The sequence below is a fragment of the Dipodomys merriami genome, unplaced genomic scaffold (genome assembly GCF_024711535.1).
Source record: "Dipodomys merriami isolate MVZ:Mamm:240054 unplaced genomic scaffold, mDipMer1.0.p SCAF_86, whole genome shotgun sequence".
Lineage (NCBI taxonomy): Eukaryota > Metazoa > Chordata > Mammalia > Rodentia > Heteromyidae > Dipodomys > Dipodomys merriami.
This window is the reverse complement of record NW_027206468.1, coordinates 460,420-468,377: the sequence shown is the minus strand read 5'-3', so window position 1 is coordinate 468,377 and position 7,958 is coordinate 460,420. Positions and strand designations below refer to the sequence as shown.

The following is a 7,958-nucleotide window of genomic DNA, read 5'->3' as shown; positions in this document are numbered from 1 at the left end:
GATCTCTTCAACTTGTTGATATAGCATCTCAGAGCTATAAACTTGCCTCTGAGTACTGCCTTTGCTGTGTCCCAGAAGACCTGGTAATATGTGTGTTCCTTTTTATTGAATAACCTGAACATTTGAATTTCCTTTCTAATTTCTTCCAACTCTCACTCGTGAGTCAGCAGTGTGTTGTTCAGCCTCCATGAGTTACAGGACTTTCTTTGGTTGCTTTTGGTTTTGAGTTCTAATTTTATTCCCTTATGGTATGAGAGAATGCAAGGTATAACTGCAATGTTTCTGAATTTGGGCAAGTTTGCTTTGTGACCTAAAAAGTGGTCTATTTTGGAAAATGTTCCATGTGCTTATGAGAAGAACGTGTATTCTGATGCTGCTGAGTGAAATATTCGGTAGATGTCTGTGAAATCTTGTTGATCTATTCAGTTTTTTAGGTCTGTGGTTTCTCTGTTGAGTTTTTGCCGAGTTCATCTATCTAGTGGGGAGAGTGGTGTGTCAAGTTCCCAACAATCAATGCCATTGGATCTATGTGGCATATGAGGGAAAGTAGTTTTTCTTAGATAAATTTGTGTCCTCTGTTGTTTGGAAAATAGATATTTAGAATTGTAATATCCTCCTGAAGGAGGGATCACTTAATTAGTATATAGCGAGCTTCCTTATCTCTTCTCATTGATTTTAATTTGAAGTCTATTTTCTCTGATATGAGGCTTGCAACACCTGCCTCTTTATGGGGGCCGTTTGCTTGGTAGATTTTGTTCCAGCATTTCACATTCAAAATGTGTTTGTTTTATGGGCAAGATGTGACTCCTGAAGGCAGCAGATAGAAGGATCTTGTTTTTTAATCCAACTAGGCAGTCTATGTTGCTTAATTGGCGAGTTCCTTCCGTTAATGTTGAGAGATAGGACTGAGAGGTATGTGGGAGTTCCTGCCATTTTATCCACCTTCTTGCGAGCTGTACCAACTGGGTTCTTCCTATGTTCTTGTAGGCCTGGTTTGGCAGAGATATTTTGTTTCAATTTTTCTTTGCTATGGTAGGTTTATATTTGACCTTCACTTATGGAGGAAAGTTTAGCTGTGTATAGTATTCTTGATTTATAATTGTTTGTCTTTAGGGCATGGCATACCTTATCCCAGGCTCTTCTTGCTTTGGTTGTCTCTGCTGAGAAATCTGAGGTGACTCTAATTGGTTTCCCTTAATAGGTTATTGATCTTTTCTCCTTGAGAACTTTAAGGATCTTTTTCTTGGTCTGAATTGATCCTGTGTGGATTATTATGTGAAGGAGGGAAGTCCTGTTCTGGTCTGGTCTACTTGGAGTTCCAAAAGCTTCTTGTATCTGAATAGGCCTATCTTTTTGCATGTTTGGGAAGTTCTCTGCTAGGATCCTGTTAAACACATTTCCTAGACCATTAACTTCTCTCTCTAAGTGCTCCAATACACCCATTATCCTCAGATTAGGCCTTCTGATGGTGTCTTCTAAATGTTGAATAGATCTGTCATATTTCTTGGATTTGTCTTGATGTTTGTACGTTCTTTCTCTATAATATCTAAGCTGTCTTCAATCCCCAAGATTCGATCTTCTGCATGGTCTAACCTGCTTCTTTATTTTGGTGTTCAGTGTTTATTCTCAAATCACTTAGTTGATTGGTTATGGTTTCCTTGGACTCCCATTCCTTCTGTTGGGTTCCATTCAGCATTCCCTTTGTGAACTTCCTGACTTCTTTCAGCTCTCTATTTATGGATTCCCTAAATGCCTCTAAAGATCTTTGTCTATCTCATCCCGCTTTCTCAATTCCTGTATTAATCTTTGTTTAGCTTCCTCACGTTTATGCAATTCCTGACTTTCTCTTTGTCTATTCTCAGCCAGCTCACGCAATGCATGTCTATCTCTTTGACTGAACTCAGCCTGCTCATGCCATCCCCGTATTTCTCTTTGAGTGTTTTCAATCTGCTCAAGCAATTCCTGTGTCAATCTTTGAGTAAGTGTCTCAAGCTCATGATAGTCCTGTATTGACCTTTGGTTTGCCTCCTCTCTCTCCCTATCATGCTTAAGCTTAGTCCTTTGCAGGTTTTCAATTTTTTCATTTACCATGTTTACCAGTAGTGTTTGTATAGCTTTTGGGGCGCTCTCCCCTGGATTTTTATTATCTGTTCTGTCCGCTGATTATCATGAGTGGGAGTTGAGATACCCGGACTTGCCATTTTTCTTGTGTTTTTCTGCTTATTCTGCCGATTTGGGATGAACGTAACACCAGTTTTGTGCTAGAACACTATCTTAAGACACGCATCATCCAAAGTCTGTAGTTGCACAGTCAAAAGTCTGCAGATACAATCTACTTCAACAGATCATTTCATTCAATATCAAACAACTATGTACTAATGGGCTATGAACAGCAAAGAATAATTTGACATACCAGAAATTATAAGGTTTAGGGAGAGATGTGGGTAAAAAGAGATATAGAGGGATGTGGAAAGGTAAAAAGGAGAGTTAAATTAACTAAGTCCTAATCTCAATAAGAGAAATAGTTTGGATAGAATGATAGAAGAGAGAGAAAAAAAGAAGAAAAAATAAGAAAAAGAAAAAAAGAGACAAGAAAGAATAGAAAAACAAATATTAAAAGTTATTTATTGAAACACTTAAAATTTATGCAAATTTAACAACGTAATATTCATAGAAGAGGGATAGGATGAGAGAAGGGGAGGGATAGAAAGGAGATGCGAAAAAGTAAAAAAAATGTTGAAAATATTATACAGGTATAAAGAGGTAGTACTGCTATTAAGAAACTTCAATCAAAGAGGATTTGAGTTGAGTAATAAATTTCTGGATTGTGTACACAACGGGGGATAAGGTCTAATAATCAACTATTCGTATATCTGAGGATGAGCAGAACTTAATTAAGTCACGCAAAAAAGAACGAAAGAAGAAAAAAGTGAAAAGAATGAGAAAGAAAAAAAGGATCAAAGGTTAAGTAGAGCTAACACACACACACACACACACACACACACACACACACACACACACACACACACATGCCCGCGCACAGATATTCTCCCAAAATAAAAATTATAAGAGGAAGAAAAAAAGGTTAACAGCAAACAATTTTTTAAAATTAAAAATGAAAACAAAAAATTTAAACAAATTTTAAAAGGTACAAAAAATGAGTTCTTTGATTTTTTGGAGGGAGTGGGAAGATCCTGTATCTCCCTTGTGTCTGTAACCAATCTCTTGTTGGAGTCTCTGGTCTGATGGTGGTGTTTGATTTTCCTGTGGCTTGATTGGTTTCTTAAGTTAGTTTGTTTGAGCAGGAAGAAAAATGTTCTGCTTTAACCAGAATTTTGTGATCCTCCTCCCAGGCAAGTTCAATGGGAGGGAGATCTGCTTTGAGTATCACAAAAGAGGGAGATGGCTTTTTCTTCTAGTTTGGAGATGCTCTGTTGAGGCTTGGTTCTGGGTAGAGTGGAGGCCTTTCAGCAAGCAGTAGAGTTTCCCTGAGGGGCTAGCTTCTGAGACATTTACATAGCCTAGCCTGGAGACATTCTCAGGGTTTATGTTTACTGAATTTCAGTTGATTGTCAAGACTGCTGTAGGGAGGGGCAGCCTCTGGCTCTGTTTAGCCTGTGAAGAAATCAACACTTGAGGAGGGCAGAGCTTTCTCTGCCTGGGCGGGATGACTTTTCCCTGGGTGGAGCTGAGCCTGGCAGGTGAGGTCAGGTTCCTGTGATCTGCTAAATGACTCTTGTTTTCTTCCAAGGCCTGAGTTGGAGCTAGCTGCTCAGCCAGGCCTTTATCAGTATAAAAGATGGAGATCTCCAGTAGTGGGGAGAAGAGGGGTTGCCTTTCCTCCTCTGCTCCCTTAGAAGGAGTGAGGATGTCAGGCTTCTACTCATGCCAGAGTCTTGGTTCCTGGGTCGTCTCTGATCTGCGATCTGCAGGATGAAGATGTCTGTTCCTTGTCAGTTCTTGCTGGTGTTGTGTAGAATCCCCTAGCCTGCTGATCTGGGGCCTTCGTCCCAGACTCTCTGTCTTTCATGTTTGATGGCTATGGCTGCTCCAGCACCCGCCACAACCGCAGCGGAGCCTGCTGGCAAGTGCACGGACCTGTCCCCTTGCCTGGATTTTCCCTCTCTGGCCAAACTCTCTGTACTGTGATGGTACCCTTGGTGTGATTCTTTTACTTAGGACTGTTCACTGGAATACTTAAACTGCTTTCTATGAGAGAGCCTGTTTAGACTCCACCTTCTCCCCTACCATCTTCCCAGAACTCTTTTGAATTTTAATCATTTCTTCTTAATCTCATCTTTAATCTCTTTATACAAAATCAATAATTAATTCAAGGGAGGAGAAAGGAAAAAATTAAGCAACTCTTTACATTTTCCAACTTTCTACAACATCATATTGCTTATATCATTTTCTGTTTACGCTTTAGACTATATAATTCAATTTAGTTAGACCTTTCATAAAGCTATGTGTATTTTATTTATTTTATGTTAATTGTTCTTTCCAAAGCCTGTGTGTCTAATTTACCTTGGTTTCTTTCAGTGTCAAGTAGTTCAGATTTCAAATTGAAGAATAAATTGAAGGAAGCAAACAAAAGATACATTTCTTCTCATTTGATAATGCCTCAACAAGAATGAAGAAAGAGTTCAGCCTGCTAAGGACCTATGATAGGATATCAAAAAGAGAATTCATTGTTCGAGGTATTCCCTATCTTTGCAATGGAACTTAAATAATATAAAACACAATATACTGCTCAGGTACTTTTATGTTTTATCAGTTTTGCACATTATCCTATGGACTTTACCTCAGTCTACAACATTCCTTCATTATTCTGTCCTTGATACTTTTACACTACCAAGACATAAGATAACCAGTTTGATTTAAAGCATGACACGTTGTACACCTGGCTTCCTTGGAAGCAGAGCATGGTCAATAGATCACATTCCTTCTGGTTGCTCACTACCTGTAATGTTTTCTGTAATATTATTGCATTCTATTTAGTATTAAAAAATTTTGGCTAAACTCAAAGCTCATTCACAGAAGTTTATGTTAAGTATTTTGCAAGTTTTATTTCTCTCAATTCTTAAGATGACATTTGCTATAATGCTAATGTTATTATCATTTTAGCGTTGGGAAAAATTGTAATTAAAGGCAAGAAGTGCATGGCCCAAAGACACACACTGAGGAAGGAAATGAGTCACAGTCTCCAAAAGACTTTTAGCAATACAAAAAAAGGAGGTAAAATCTCTCCATTCTCTTACACTCTCAATTCAATATTCATATTGTCCTATAAATAATAGCATACCAAATATTGCCCATGGTGATTGTTTTCTGTTACATTTTGTCTCCAACACAGACTGTGTTGGTGACATTGGGTTATCATGCACAGAGCTGAGCTTATAAATTGAGGTCCAAAGATAGTCAAATTTCTTTTGTCACATCGCTCCTGTATCCTTTTTAAAAAAGTACTAAAACTTTTAAATACCAACACTTACTATCTTTTAAGAATCTGAAAACGAAGTAAGTTCACATATAATCACTCCAAAATGATTTAAAAGTAGGAGATGATAAAACAGGCCCCCATCAAGTAAACTTTCTTCTACCTTTAAAATTATTCTGAAATCCTTGTCGTGGCTGGTCACACCTTTAATCATATCTACTCCGGATATCTACTTAGGAGCCTGAGATCTATGGATAACTGTTTGAAGCCACTCAGGGCAGAATAAATTCATGAGATTATTTTTCAGAAATTATAATGAACTAGCAAAGAGCCAGGATTGGAGATGTAGCTCATATATTAGCTCATCAATCAAGAGAGGAAAGGCCTAGCAAGACCTTGAAGCCCTGATGTCAAACTCTGAGCATGCCAATGCACAAGCATATGCATGTGTGCATGTGTGCATGCGTGTGTGTACACACACTCCCCCCACACACATTTATTCAAAATACCTTCAAATCAGCATATCAGTGTTCTGCATTAATTTCATTGTTAAAGATATTATCGGGTAAAATAGAGGAAATAAACTTCTATATCAGAACATTTTTATACGTTTTTGTTTTTTTAATGTGAAAATACTGTACAGAGGGGTTACAATTACATGGGCAAGATGAGTACATTTCTTTTTTTTATTTAATTTTATTTTATTTGTGAACATAATGTACAGAGGAGTTACAATTACATGGGCAGGATAATGCATACATTTCTTACCAAGCATTGCAGCCTCCTCCTTTGTTTAGCCTTCACATCCTGAGTACATTTCTTATCAAGCATTGTGGCATCCTCCTTTGTTTCCCCTTCCAATCCCTTCCCATCCTCCTAGCCCTCCCACCCAATCCTCCCTGCTCCCCCCACCAAAATTGTAAAGTTCGTTTTCAACATAATGACTTGTAATTCTCATTGTTGCAATGGGTCCACCTGTAAAAATAACTGTACAGAGGTGTCATATTTATATGAGCAAATAATGAGTACATTTCCTAACTAGCATTGTTACCTCTTCCTTTCTTTTTCTTCCACCATCCTTTCCCTCCCACCTCCACAAATACACTCCCCTCCCCCTTCCCCTGCCTAAATTGTAAAGTTCATTTTTCAAGATAGTGTCTTGTGCATCTCAACCTGTATCCTTGTTGAAGAATTTTGTATTTCCCTTTCCCCTCCCCAAATTAGAGAAACGTATACACAGGGTGTAGGCGCACCAACTTCAAATACAGTGAAAACATGGATTAGAGCATAGGGGAGGAACATATAAAGGAACAAAAAAAAATCACATCACACATTATAAGTATCTTAGAAACAATAGCAAGTAACAAAAAAAAAAACACTTGTCTGGTTCATTTCCTGTAATATCATCTTATCTGATATGCACATAGCTTCTGATCTATTCTGCTTATCCAGACATATATTAGCTGTGGAAAATAAGGGAAACCATGGGACGTATGTTTCTTTGGACTTGGCTTACTTCACTGAATAAATTTTGTTTTCCAAGTCTTTCCAATTCTTAACAAATTGGGCGATGTCATTCTTTCTCATGGAGGCATAGAATTTCATTGTGTATATATACCACATTTTCATGATCCATTCATCTTCTGTGGGCCATCGGGGTGGGCTCCATATGTTAGCTATTGTAAATAATGCTGCAGTAAACATAGTTGTTCTGGTAGTTTTAGTATGGTCTTCTTTGTGATCATTTGGGTAAATCCCCAAAAGTGTGATTGCTTGGTCATAGGGGAGCTTTATATGGAGTCTTTTGATGAGCCTCCAAACTTCTTTCCAAAGTGGTTGAACAAGTTAACACTCCAACCAAGAATCAAGTAAGGTTCCCTTGTGGCCACATCCTCTCCAGCATCTTTAGTTGTAAAAATATGGAATGATTCAAGAATTTGCATATCAACCTTGTGCAGGGGCCATGTTAATCTTCTCTGTACTGCTCCAATTTTAGTGTATGTGCTGCTGAATTGAGCACAGAGCACTTTTTATATATAAAGTGTAATTGATTTTCTTAAACTAGACAATTCAAAGAAAAGTAAGTTTTGAAGAATTCTAGTGAAATTTTAGAACCATGTACTTCTTACATAAGCACACATTTAAGAATAGCCAAGATTGACACATCAAAAACAAAATAATCCCAGATATTGTTGTTCAAGAGATGTGTAAGATCGGGGGAGGGGGGTGGAATCAGGTGGGGGGGGCGGAGGAAGGCTGGGAAGGGATGTGAAGGGTAAACAAAGGAGGAGGCTGCAAGCTTGATAAGAAATGTACTCATTATCTTGCCCATGTAAATGTAACCCCTTTGTACAGTATGTTCACAAAAAATAAAAATTAAAAAAGAGATGTGTAGGAGGACAAATTCAATTATTCTGTATAAGGCACCTGTCATAATGAACACTGCGGCAAGTGTTAAGGGTTTTTAAAAGTTTTAATGTTTTAAATATATTTAATTTTGGGAATTTGCTTATATAGGCCA

The 7,958-nt window shown here is 37.9% G+C and overlaps 1 non-coding gene across 1 annotated transcript; it reads right to left on the bottom strand.

The window, feature by feature from the left end:
- Window positions 1-7,350: 7,350 nt before the first annotated feature.
- Window positions 7,351-7,457, bottom strand: LOC138820331 (U6 spliceosomal RNA). Its single transcript, XR_011369834.1, has one exon. It is a non-coding gene; the product is annotated as a U6 spliceosomal RNA (small nuclear RNA).
- Window positions 7,458-7,958: the final 501 nt, after the last annotated feature.